The sequence below is a fragment of the Procambarus clarkii genome, chromosome 38 (genome assembly GCF_040958095.1).
Source record: "Procambarus clarkii isolate CNS0578487 chromosome 38, FALCON_Pclarkii_2.0, whole genome shotgun sequence".
In the NCBI taxonomy this organism is placed as follows: Eukaryota; Metazoa; Arthropoda; class Malacostraca; order Decapoda; family Cambaridae; genus Procambarus; species Procambarus clarkii.
Genome location: NC_091187.1, coordinates 40,710,841 through 40,724,071, shown reverse-complemented (window position 1 = coordinate 40,724,071; position 13,231 = coordinate 40,710,841). Strand labels below are relative to the sequence as shown.

Here is a 13,231-nt window from a genome sequence, read left to right as displayed (position 1 = left end):
TGACGTGAGGAGGCTTGGTGGGCTGCTGTCAGAGTGTGATGCTCCATGGGACAGCATTTCCTCTGTCCTTTAGTAACCTTATGCTTCTAAAGGACATACCCCATTGTCCTTTCGTAAGAGGGGCTTAGTGGGCAGCAGTCAGGGTGTGATACTCCATGGGACAGTCCTCTACCGTCTTCACTAATCATGCTGGATGCTATTTCCTCTTCCTTATATTTCGTTTAGCCTTCCCCTCTTCTTCTTTCTAATTGTAATTTTCCGCCGATCTTTTGCATGCTTCATTATTCTTTCGAACATCTTCTGTTTTGACGCCCGGATGTTTGGGGAGGCACATGTTCACCCGTAGAACTGTGGTACCCGACGTTGCGAGGGAGGGGACGCTTTTATTGTCAATCCTCGCCTGCGTTGCTGAACCCGATTTTGACGGACTGACGGTTCTTAAGGTGATGATTGCGGGGAGTATACTCGTGATGCTCATCCCCTGGGATGGGGGGTGGGGCTATCTTGCCGGGTGTTCTATCTTCTAATTGTGGCTCCATGGTGGGTATGGGGTTTACGAATTTACGAATTATTACGAATTTTAATTCGTAAATTAAATTATTACCTGCTCATTCCTATGCCACTGAATGATCCTCTTATAACTTCCCCAGGCTCGTGGTGGCGACCAAGCCCCCGAGGTGGACTGTATTGGAAGATTGGGCTCTTTAGCCCCCGCTACATTGGGCTCAGACCAAGCTACTCCTTTGACTCCATCGACTAACCCCCTCCGGTCCCCTCCCACCTCTGTGGTAGGGTTGAGCTCCACGACCCCAGGGTTGAGCACCTCATCACCATTATTTTGGAGGAAGACTAAAATAATCTTTCCTGCCTCTACTCTACACAGACGCCGTCTTGTAGAATCGGCTCTTATACACAATGTACCCAACATGAACTTGAGTCCTGGCTTTGTTGCTGTGGACTCTTCCCTTTCACAGTATATACTCAAATGCTCTAATCTTTCTAACAAACGTGACTTAACATAAGCTTTCCCCTTTCCATTTATCTTTCTCTTTCCTTTTCTTTCTCTCTTCTCCCTTTTTCTGTTCATTGTCTTCTCACTCCCTTGCTATCCTCTTCTTATTCCTATTACTATCTCCTTCGGGGCTTTGGCCTCGTATGGGCCAATAGGCCCATACGAGGGCCTTCTGCAGTTCTCATTACTACTATCCCCTACACCTGACTTTCCTCCTCAGCTCTCTCTTGCCTATTTATTGCCTGACCCTACCTCCTCATCACAATCGACTTGAGAATGGTCCAGGACGGACCGAAACGTCGTCGTCCCTTCAACTTCTAGTGTGTGGTCTGGTCAACATTAATCTTAGGACTTAGCCGTATTAGGATACAGGACCTGCCCGAGACGCAATACTTGCTAGTGGCTTTACAAGAATGTAAAAACTGGTGGACCATCCAAGTAGTAGGCGTCTGCTCTGGTTGTCGGTCTGGAGTGGCCTCTCCAGGGCGCAAAGCCAGGGTTGGTTGATGGAGAAGCTGTCACCCATGCAGCAGGTCCCCCCTCTCCACAGCACCGAACGTCTCAATTGGAAAGGCAAACGCCAATAAGATTGGTTCCAGCGCCGCCGCAGGAACTGTCAGAACGAGGTTGAAGGTTGTGCTTGGGGCTCTACTACCCAGAATCACTTACGTCCTCTAATTACTCAACACAAAGCTGCTATTAGGACAATATCCAATTCTGGCCCCAGACATCACTCGGTACCCCTACTTAAATCTCTGAATATGTTAGACATTAAGTCACTGCACATTCTCTCATGTGTATTATACATATATAAAACGCTAAACTATAATGCCAATCCTGATCTCAAAAGCTTCATAGAAGGGTGTATCAGAACCCATGAGCATCACACCAGAAATAAATACAGTTTTGATATTCCTAGAGTACGACTTAATCAAACTAGAAATGCTCTACAAATCAAGGGGCCCAGAATGTGGAATGACCTTCCCAACCATGTTAAAGACTGTACCTCTCTCAACCAGTTTAAGTTAAAAGCGAAGCTATACCTAATAAATTCCCTGTAACCTACCTTACCCTTCTATTGTCAACCAATGTCTGTTTTTTTCTTTAAAGAGCGCTGTTTGTCGACATAATTGTATTTGTGCTGCTTTTTCATCTATGTTTTAATTTCTTGTTTTCATTCTACTCATTATGCTCAATTAGTATTAAACTTGTCATTTAAGTTTATCATGCCCGAAACGCTTTGCGTAATAGTGGCTTTAGGCATTGTATGTACTAGCTCTACCTATAAGTCAAACAATCCTTGTAAATATTTATTGTATGTATGTACCTTACCTAAATAAAATTGTATTGTATAGTATTGTAACAAGGAACTACCCCCAGGGGGCTCCAGCTCCGGAGTTAACCTCGAAGTTGGTACAAGAAGGCACAGGGACTCCAACCCCAGAGTCTTTTTGTTGTTGTTACTCTTTTTTGTGGGGGGAAAGGAGGAAAATTAGGGAAGAAAGAAAAAGAGGAAACTTAGGAAAAATGGAGGAACTATTGACAAGCTGCCGGCTTCCCGTCTCCGTCGTGACCACTAGACACAAGGTTACTTTAGGCATTAGGACACCATAGGAATTAGCATCATCAGGAAAAGATCATCAAGGCAAATGGGGGGACCTTCGACAAGCCGCCGGCCTCCTGTCCTCATCGAGGCCACTATTAGTAGCTCTCAAGTAAACTCAGATAATTATTATACTTCGATATCTAAGTAGTTTCGCTTTATTACAAATTTGTTTAGTCCGTTCCTCGAGCCTCCGTGGCACAATTGGTTAGCGCGTTCGGCTGTTAACCGAAAGGTTGGTGGTTCGAGCCCACCCGCGGGCGATTATTTAGGCCAACTCTAGGGGTTGACCTCAGACAAGACCGACATAGTAAGTAATTATCAAAAGAAGGCACCATACCGGGAAGGCTATGTAGCACCATCAAAGACGAAAAATAATCAGAGGGCGCTAAATATCACCAAGGATGCCAATACGAGAACAAAAACGCATAAGGCGAACGATATCAAAAGTATCCGAGTCACCAAGAATTCTATCGAGGGACAGGTGACCGCGAGGGGCGGTCGGAAAGCAAGACACACGCTCGTCCTGGAAGGCAGGACATTCAAGAAGGACATGCACGACTGTAAGAGGGACAATGCAACTAGGACAATAAGGAGCAGGGCGGCGCTCCATCAAGTGACCATGGGTTAAGCGAGTATGGCCAATACGCAACCTCGCCAGAGCTGTTTCCCACCGCCGGTTACGGTGGAAGGAGGACGGCCACGAGGAAACACAACATTTAAGAGTACGTAGCTTGTTACCAGTAACAGACAACCAAGAAGCCTGCCAACGGGTAAGAACTGAGGAATGGATAACTGGGTAAAAGTCGGAATACGGAATGCCTTTACGAGAGATGGGACAAGAGCGGACAGCTTCCTTAGCGGCAGCATCCGCACGCTCATTTAAAGACACACCAATATGGCTGGGAACCCAACAAAACTCAACCGACTTAAATTTACTGTGAACGAGAAACAGCCAATGCTGGATCTCGACAACTACCGGATGAACCGGATTAAAGGACCCGAGAGCCATGAGGGCACTACGAGAGTCAACAACAACCACAAAGGAAGACTGACAACGAGAAAGCAGGAGACGAAGAGCATAGAGAATAGCATAAAGTTCTGCTGTAAAGATGCTAGTCTCCGGAGGCAAGCGACACACATAAGTGCGATCAGGAAAAACAACAGAGTAGCCAACACCGTCCGCTGACTTAGACCCATCGGTGAAGACAGAAACGGAGCGGGAGTGAGAAGAAAAGTGCTCGAGGAAAAGGCGTTTTAGAACCGTAGGAGGGGTAAAAGCTTTAGTGATACGGGTCAAGGAAGTACAAAACCGCGGAAGAGGGACCCTCCACGGGGGCAAAGAAGGAACAACACGAGGAGAAACATCAGAAATACGAACGGAGAGAGAATCCTGTAGGCGAGATAACCGGACAGAAAGAGGGAGGTGGTGAAGAGGAACAGGAACCGCAGGAGGGGTAAAAGTTAAAGCACGACAGAGGCGAGAGGAAGGATGTTGCAAGGACCGCGCAAGATAGCGAAGACAGTAGCGATCACGGCGGTCCTGGAGAGACAGGAAGCCAGTGTCAACATACAAGCTAAGGATGGGAGTCGAACGAAAGGCACCAGAACTGAGGCGCAACCCAGTATGGTGCAAAGCATCAAGACGGCGAAGAGTAGAAGGAGAAGCAGACGAGTAAGCAGGGCAACCATAATCGAGCTTAGACAGGACGAGAGAGGAATGTAAAGCAAGGAGTGCGCGCCTATCTGCCCCCCAAGAAGTATGGGACAAGACCCGAAGGAGGGTAAGGGCCTTAGAGCACTCAACACGGAGGTAAGAGATATGGGGAGACCAAGACAAACGAGTGTCAAGGAATAACCCCAAAAGCTTCGCGGAATCTTCGTATTCAAGGGGATGACCATAAAGCGACAAAGAGGGACGAAGAACAACCCGTTTCCGCGTAAAAGTCATGGCACAAGTCTTAGAAGTAGAGAACTTGAAGCCATGACCTGTGGCCCAAGACGACACGGCATCAATTGCAAGTTGAAGCCGGCGTTGAAGGAGAGGCGAATCATCACCCTGACAACAAAGGGTAAGATCATCGACATAGAGAGCGGAGAAGACACCAGAAGGAAGAGAGGAAAGAAGACCATTGAGGGCAACCAGAAAAAGAGTAGTGCTCAGAACACTACCCTGGGGCACACCTTCGTATTGCTGAAAAGAGGGAGAGAGAGCGGTACCAAGGCGCACCCGAAAGGAACGACGAGAGAGGAAGCTGCGGAGAAAGAGAGGGAGATGACCACGAAGGCCAAAAGAATGAAGTTGAGATAGGATATGATAACGCCAAGTGGTGTCGTAAGCCTTTTCTAGGTCAAAAAGGACGGCAACAACGGAGGTCTTCGCAGCAAAAGCAGTACGAATATAGACCTCCAAGTTCACCAGGACATCTGTCGTGCTGCGGCACTTGCGGAAACCAAATTGAGAAGGGGAGAGGAGGTGATGGTGTTCCAGGAACCACATCAGACGAACGTTAACCATACGTTCAAAGAGTTTGCAGACACAACTTGTGAGAGCAATAGGGCGAAAGTCCTTAGGGGAAGTACCCAGAGACCCCGGTTTGCGAACAGGGAGGACAACGGCATCGAGCCAGTCCGCAGGGACTGACGACGACTCCCAGATCCGATTATACAGACTCAGTAAATACTGAGACGTGCTCGGAGGGAGATGGCGAAGCATCTCATAATGAATACCATCGGAGCCCGCCGCCGTAGAACCGCAGAGGGCCAGGGCAGAACGAAGTTCAGAGAGAGAGAAGGGATCATTATAGGGAAGCTGAAGATGAGTGCAGAAATCTAAAGGACGAGACTCAAGGACAGGTTTACGAAGAAGGAAAGATTGGGGAAGATGAAGACCAGAATTAACAGAAGAAAAATGGGAACCCAGTTCGGAAGCGACCTGCAACGGGTCCGCCACAAGAGTATCATGGAGGTGATGGACCGGTGAAACATCGGGAACGAACTTACCCGCTATCTTGCGGATACGCTTCCAGATCTGGGCCAGAGGGGTCTCGGACGTAATTGTCGAGACATAAGATGCCCAACATTCACGTTCAGCCGTACGGATGGCCCTACGGGCCACCGCACTCGCTTTCCGAAAGAAAAGAAAAGAATCGGACGTCTGCCTACGGTGGTGCCTCTTCCAGGCTGCACGCTTACAGCGGACAGCCCGAGCACAGTCCGCATTCCACCAGGGAACGCACTTCCGTGGACCCCGAGAGGAAGAGCGAGGAATAGAGCGGAGGGCAGCGTTGAAGACAGTGTCATGAAAAAGGAGGAGAGCGCGAGAGAGAGGCAGAAGGGAGAGGTCAGGGAGAGCAGCACTGAGGGTAAATAGGGTCCAGTCTGCCTTAGCAAACTGCCACCTAGGGAAAGAGAGGGAAGGGCGAAAAGAGAAAAAGGAAACAAGGATGGGGAAATGATCACTTCCATGGAGGTCATCAAGAACCTGCCACGTGAAATCTAAGTAAAGAGAAGAAGAGCAGAGAGAAAGATCAAGACAAGAAAGGGTGCGAGTCCGAGAGTCCAAATGAGTGGGCTCACCAGAATTCAGAAGAGACAGGGAAGAAGAGAGGAGAAACGGCTCAAGGAGGCGACCCCGGGTATTCGTCAGAACGTCACCCCAAAGAGAATGACGACAATTGAAGTCACCCAGCAGGAGCACAGGCTCCGGCAAGGAGTCCAGGAGGTGTTTCAAATCAGGAAGAGAGAGCGGGACACTCGGGGGGAGATAAATGGAACAAACTGTGTACCATTTCCCCACAAAGATACGAGCAGCAGAACAATGGAGAGGCGAAGGAAAAAGTAAAGGAACAAAGGGAACATCAGCCCGAATCAAAAGAGCAGAAGAATTAGAAGCCCCAGCAATGGCTGGGGGGGGGGAGAGAAAGGAATAGCCACGAAAACGACCAGGACGAGCACCAAGCATTGGCTCCTGGAGACAGACACAAAGGGGCGAAAACCGCGAAATCAGAAGTTGGAGTTCGAGGAAATTGGCGTAATAACCTCGAACGTTCCATTGAAGAATGGACAACGACGAGAAGAGAAAGGACAAAAACATAGAACAAGGAAGAAACAAAGGCGAAAGAGCAACAGAGCACGTTAAAGAATATCAGGGTCGGGATCAGGGTCAGCAAAGTCAGGGTTAGGGGGCATGGGTAAACTGAGCAAAGACGGAGGGAAGGAAACGGGAGAACAGAGCAGAGGTGGGCGGGCAGGGTCTGGAGGAGGAGGAGGAAGAGGAGGAGACAACGGAGAGGAGCCGTCAAGGACAGCAGCAGGAGGAGGGGGAGTAGAAAGAGGGGAGCGCACCCCAGCAAGAGCAGCAACCGAAAGGGAAGCAGGGGCCAAAGAAACCTCCATAGCAGGAACAGGAGGCGCAAGCACTGAAACGGGAGGGGAAGGAGCAACAGAGCCAGAAGGAGGAGCTGAGGAAGAAAGCGAAGCCTTCTTACCCGCCGGGGAAGAGGAAGGAGAGGAGCCAGGCTTACGCTTCTGACTTAAAGAGACCGGTGTCCCAGCAACTACGTACCGGGCAACGGATTCCAGTGTCTCAACAGGAGAAGCCGAACGAGAGCACACACGACGACCGTTAGGAGAGCGATGGACATCCGCCCGCACCGACAGGCGGTGGGGAGAGCCAATAGATGGAGGAAGAGGATGGGAAGGAGGATCGGAGGGGGACGAGGAAGAAGACACAGAAGACACGACAGACCGGGTAGAAGGAAGGGGAACCCCAGACAGAGGACCAGGAGGAGGATCCTTCGGGAGAGAACCCAAAGGAACGGAGGAGGGGGCAGTGGGCGCATCAGGGTCCAAGGCCCGGAAACGGTTGTGAGTCTGAGGAAGGCGGGAAGGACGTGGAGAGGAAGAGCGCAACACGCGAGCATAAGAGATATTAGCATAAGGCGGGAGCCGGCGAACCTGGCGCCTCGCCTCAGGAAAAGATAAACGCTCCCGGTGCTTCAGGTTGAGGACGGCTGCCTCAAGCTTGTAATGGACACACGCACGGGAGAAGGTAGGATGGGCCTCACCGCAGTTGAGGCAACGAGCCTGGGGAGAAGTGCACTCCGACTTAGAGTGACCTTCGCCACCACACAAAGGACAGAGAGATACAGTCCCGGAGCAGCGGAGGGCACCATGCCCAAACCTCCAGCACTTGTTGCAGAGCCGAGGAGAAGGAATGTACTCCTGGACAGAGCACCTGGCACCAGCAAGAATGACAGAGGGTGGAAGGGTCCTACCATCAAAGGTAATCTTCACAACCCGGAGGGGTTGACGGCGACTACCACGAGGGGGACGAGTAAACGTGTCCACCTGGAGAATAGAATGGCCCTGGGCAGCGAGGATATGGCGAATATCGTCGTGGCAGTCGCGCAGGTCCCGAACACCGGTTGCAACATGGGGCGGGAGCAAAATAGTGCCAACACTGGCATTCAATTGAGCGTTCTTCGAGACCCGAACGGGGGTCTCGCCAAGGCAGGATAAGGCAGCCAAGCGGGAAGCAGCATCCTGAGAAGGAGCAGCAACGACACGCGTACCGAGACGAGTGGGGTTAAAAGTAATGGAGGCATCCACGGAATCAATGAGATGTCGATGAAGGGAGAAATCGTCAGGAGGCGCAGAATCAAGAGGGAGGAGATCAAAATATTTGGCCCACGAAGCGGGACCAAACAAGGCTTGATAGGTAGCAGAACTGGAAGGAATCGAGCGAGGGCGGCCGTGACGAGAACGGCGGTGAGAACCCCCAGAGAGAGAGGGGTTAAAAGGCGCAGTAGTTACAACTAGAGAAGGAGCCGCGCCAGGGGACGAGGTAGTCACCACTGGGGGCTTGGGGCTCGACCCAACCACAGAGGAGGGAGGGGTGCCAGGGGAAGGAGTCAGAGAGGCCAAAGGAGGAGCAAGGTCGGGGCCCAATGCAGCGGAGGCTACAGAGCCCGGTCTTCCAATACGGACCGACTCGGGGGCTTGGTCGCCCACCCCACGAGCCTGAAAAGGTAAGCCAGAAGCAGCCGAAACAGGGGTTATCATCTTGACGAAATTACGAATTCACTCACGAATGTGCCCCCACACCCACCATGGAGCCACAATTAGAGGCAGGACACCCAACAAGAAGCTATCGCCGATCTTGTCGGGGCCTCCTAGGGGTGCGTCGTGAGTATACGCCCCACAAACGCCACCTTAAGAAACCGACAGTCCGTCGATATCGGGTTCAGTGACGAAGTGGGGATTGACAATAAAAGGTTCCCCTCGCTCTCGACGTCGGGTACTGCAGTTCTACGGGTGCATGAGTATGCCTCCTCAAGCACCCGGGCGTCAAAATAGAAGAAGTCCATGGAAGAACCAGAACGAGCAAAAGGTCGGCAGGAAACGGCCAGCAGATAGGAGAAGAGGGGGGAGAAAAACGAAACAGAAGGAAAAGGAAAAGGTGCCCAGCAGAATTGGAGAGGACGGCAGCAGGAGCACAAGGCTAGAAAAGGACAGAGGACTGTCCGAAGGAGCATCACACTCCAGCAGCCGCCCACGAAGCCCCCACACGGCGACAACGAGCTGAGTGGGGAGGGGGCAAGACCGACATAACACACTTGACAGCGATGTCACACTTGGCCCCGTGATCCAGCCCGTCCTCCTCAAGTCTGCCAACGTCAACAAACTCTCGCGCGTAAGTGACCTTATCCTAACACAACAGAGAACGGCACAGTATGTCAACGTCGCGACCCATCCTCCTGTTTACACAGTAGTTGTTGTATATGCTCCATAGTACAAACGTTGACGTACTAAGTCATTACATAATAGAACTTACTAATCACTTTATTGTCTGAAGTCTTAATTATAGACTCTATATAGTTGGAAGTGAAGTATATAGCACTAATCACTTTATAGTCTGGAAAAATAAAGCTAAAAAAACATATATATTCCAAGGTCTAGTATAGCACACATATGTACGACATTTGGCCTCAGATTGCACGTATTAGGCCTAGGATGGTTCAGTTAGTTAAGGTTGTCTTTGCAACATAAATATAAAACCTTTTCCGGTTTGTCTAAATTCAATAGTACAAATTTCTACTTTCTAATTGCGTTGTACGTCGATATATTAACTTTGGTCCTCACCGTTACTATAAGTACTACCAACACAAGAGGATGGGCTGCAGTTTCACGAGCCGCTACCATTTTCTAGTACGACAATTGTTGGTCTTGTTAAGAGTATTCGTCAAAAGGCGCCGTTCTATTAGGAGGACGGGTTGAACATCTACATACCGAGTTTTGGCGGCATAACACAACAATTTAGAAAATAATATATAATTATAAACAGCCTCCCAGTCCTTTGGAGCTCATCAACTGTTTAATATGTGTAAAGTCGCCAAAGATTGAGATAACATGTTCGTAAGTACTTGCGTAACTGACTGATGAATCTCGGTCCAGACACTAAATATAATTGTTATGCTTGAAATGTTTACATGCAAGAAGAGTTGCTATAGACCTCAACAAAGACGACAGATCAGCCTCCAGGGCTGAGTGGATCCCATACTTATCCTGTAGACCCCATGTATACCTATCCTGTGAGCGTTAGTGCCTCCAATACATGTCCTGTTCATGAGTGGTAGTGAACCCATACCCATCGTGTGCAGCAGTGATCACATACCCATGCTATGATGTATGTCATACGCAGCTTGCTGTGCTATGATGTATGTCATACGCAGCTGGCTGTGCCCAGTAGCCATGATGTGCGCATCCCATGCGCAAGATCAGTACGTACTGGTGCGTTACTGTGCAGAAACACTGATACTTTTATTTATGAAGAAAATATTACCAATTATAATATTATAAAAGATGTATAAAATGTATCATTCAAATAATATGAGCAGCAGAGTGGCGCAGTGGAAGCGTGCTGGGCCCATAACCCAGAGGTCCGTAGATCGAAACTACGCTCTGCTACGAAGTTATTTTAATGTATTAATAATGTATTTTCAATACAAATGTAGGTATAGCAGTGTCTTGCTACCTCCTTCAATATTAGTAATTACAAATTACAGGTTGAGCTAGTTATATGTTAACAAATAAAGGCACAATAACGAATGTGGGAGATTTGTACCTGAATTTACCTGTCTCTAGTGTCCTCGACGGATAGTGGAAGCCATCGGCTTGTCAAAGATCCCCCCCCCTCCCCCCATGGTTCATGAGGATTGTTTCTATTTGGATTTTGAACTGAGGTAATATCTTGGTATTTAACGACTTCGCTAGTTAGACAATTCCATGGGATAACCCTAGTTTATGGTATAGTTCATTTAATATGCACCCCATACCCGTCCTGTGGGCGGTAGTGGGAAGAGTTACAGAGGCACATAATGGGCTCAGGGACTGAACACCACAATACATTTAGCTGAGCAAGTTAATCTTAAAGCAAGTTACAAAATTCAATGCACATCATCACATCAACAATGGGCTCGAGACCGCCCACAAGTACAGTTTCTAAATTAAGCAACTGACATGTGTGTTACGGCCCTCTCGGGACGCAACGGGGTTCTCACTCTGATGTTGTTAGAGGAAGATATATGTATCCGTTCCCAAGCCAGTAGTGGCTATCAAGGGATGAGATCCGTGACGCAAGTAACTTAAAAGGGAGTAGGGAAAGAAAGCTAAGAACTTAATATTATAATTAGAACCATCACCATTTAAATATATAAAATAAAAGAGTACACAAGGGGGAGGGGTATTAACACTTTACAAAGGGGATCATGCACAATCTAGTCTTCTGCTGAAGACTGGATCAAGAAACTAGGTGCTGAGTCCGCGGTGCTTTCTTCGTGGCCTCAAGACGTGTCCTCTGAGATTGCCGAGCCTACCCTGGCCACAGGTCAGCCACAACACAGGTCCACTGGGGGCACCGTCATGGAGGCCGTCAACCACACGTCCAGCTGGTCTGCTGGCAGGTACTGAGCCACCAAGGCTGGTACGGCCACTCCACGAACGATATAAGGGGTACGCCCTAGACAGGAGTCTCGTGGGATATCACCAATCACCCTCCTGTCCTCAATACCCCAGTGGATTATCGTCTCCAACAGTCGGTCCCGGGTAAATCCTTTCACTGCCACTCCACTGGCAGGCTAACACACCACAGTGTTCTTCCGGGGGGACGACGTCACAACAGCTGCAGCAAACTTCACAGTATGGAGACTGGCTGCCTCGGGTAGACTGACTCAACCGTCAACACAGTGGTCCCAGGTCGACTCTGTAAACAGACACGTCATCAATAACAGGGACACTAATACGCCTCACTTACGGGCTCGGGCGCAAACACCTGACGTATCCAGTCCATAGATGGCGCTGTCGTCGGAGCACCACCTCACCAGAGGTCAGGAGCGGCTGTGTTGTGAGCTGCACAGGACTGGAAACTGGCCCTTGTGGCCGATATTCGCCGTCCTCATCCGGTGTCGTCGTTCGTTTGGCGGGGGTTTCGGGAGCTGACCCACAGATGGCGTAGTTGTTACTGCTCCTTGCTCGGACGCTGGATCCGGGTTCGTAACAATGTGGAGAGCCCTACAGCGAGAAACATTTGTACGCTAACCAACTGTGTTACGGAGGCTACGCTCTCTAAAACCTTACAAATATTTCTTCCCGCTCGCTCCCGCCATCGAAAGCTCTAAAACTACTTCCTCCTGCTTCCTCCCGCTCTCTGAAGCTCTAGTAACACTTCCTACCACTCTCTGAACCCATAAAAATACTTCCTCCTGCTCGCTCCCGCTCTCTGAAACCCTATTAATACTTCCTTCTGCTACCTCCCACTTCCTCCCGCTTTCTGAAGCCTTAAAAATATTCCCTCCTGCTCTCTGAAGCCCTAATACCACCACCTCCTGTTTCCTCATGAAGCACATACCTTACAAATACTTTCTACTGCTTCCTACCACTGGCTCCTGCTCTCTGAAGCCCTAAAATAATTTCCTCCTGCTTCCTCCCGTTCGATCCCGCTCTCTGAAGCCTCACAAATCATTCCTCCTGCTTCCTCCCACTCTCTGAAGCCCTAATAACACTTCCTCCTGCTTCCTATAACAAATGTTCCAGAGATGTTTAAATATTTAATTCAAAATTATCTGCTACCAGAAATTTTTGCCAAATATCCCCAATTTGCTAACTGTAGGTAGTACCTAAGTGATTGTAAGCTATCCACCGCTTCCCACTGGATGGAGGGGGGGGGTGGGGGTTGCCGTGTGCAGGACAAACATATCAATTGTGACACTAGCTCTCCACATGTGTCAGTTGCTTAATTTAGAAACCGTACTTGTGGTTAATCGCTAACCCGATTATGATGTGACGACTTATACTGAATTTTGTAACTAGCTTATCTAGATAAGAACACTGTTTTTCCCAAAAACGGTGGGTTTTCTGAGTGGAAGAGAACGTATGTCTGGAAGCTGACTTTAACTGCCCCAAGCTGCGCGCGCATTGAGCCGAGGTTATATAAACCGGGACGGAGACGGCGTGGCCCCTCTTCCAAGCCAGCAGCTGCTCTTACATAACGACTCACTGCTGCTCAGCGAGTCGTAAACACAGAAGTTTAGCCCGCTCAACTGTTCTCCCAGCAT

At 49.3% G+C, this 13,231-nt stretch overlaps 1 non-coding gene across 1 annotated transcript; it reads left to right on the top strand.

The window, feature by feature from the left end:
• The first annotated feature begins 10,514 nt into the window (after positions 1 to 10,514).
• On the top strand, positions 10,515 to 10,586 carry TRNAM-CAU (transfer RNA methionine (anticodon CAU)). Its single transcript has one exon. It is a non-coding gene; the product is annotated as a tRNA-Met (tRNA).
• The last annotated feature ends 2,645 nt before the right edge of the window (positions 10,587 to 13,231 follow it).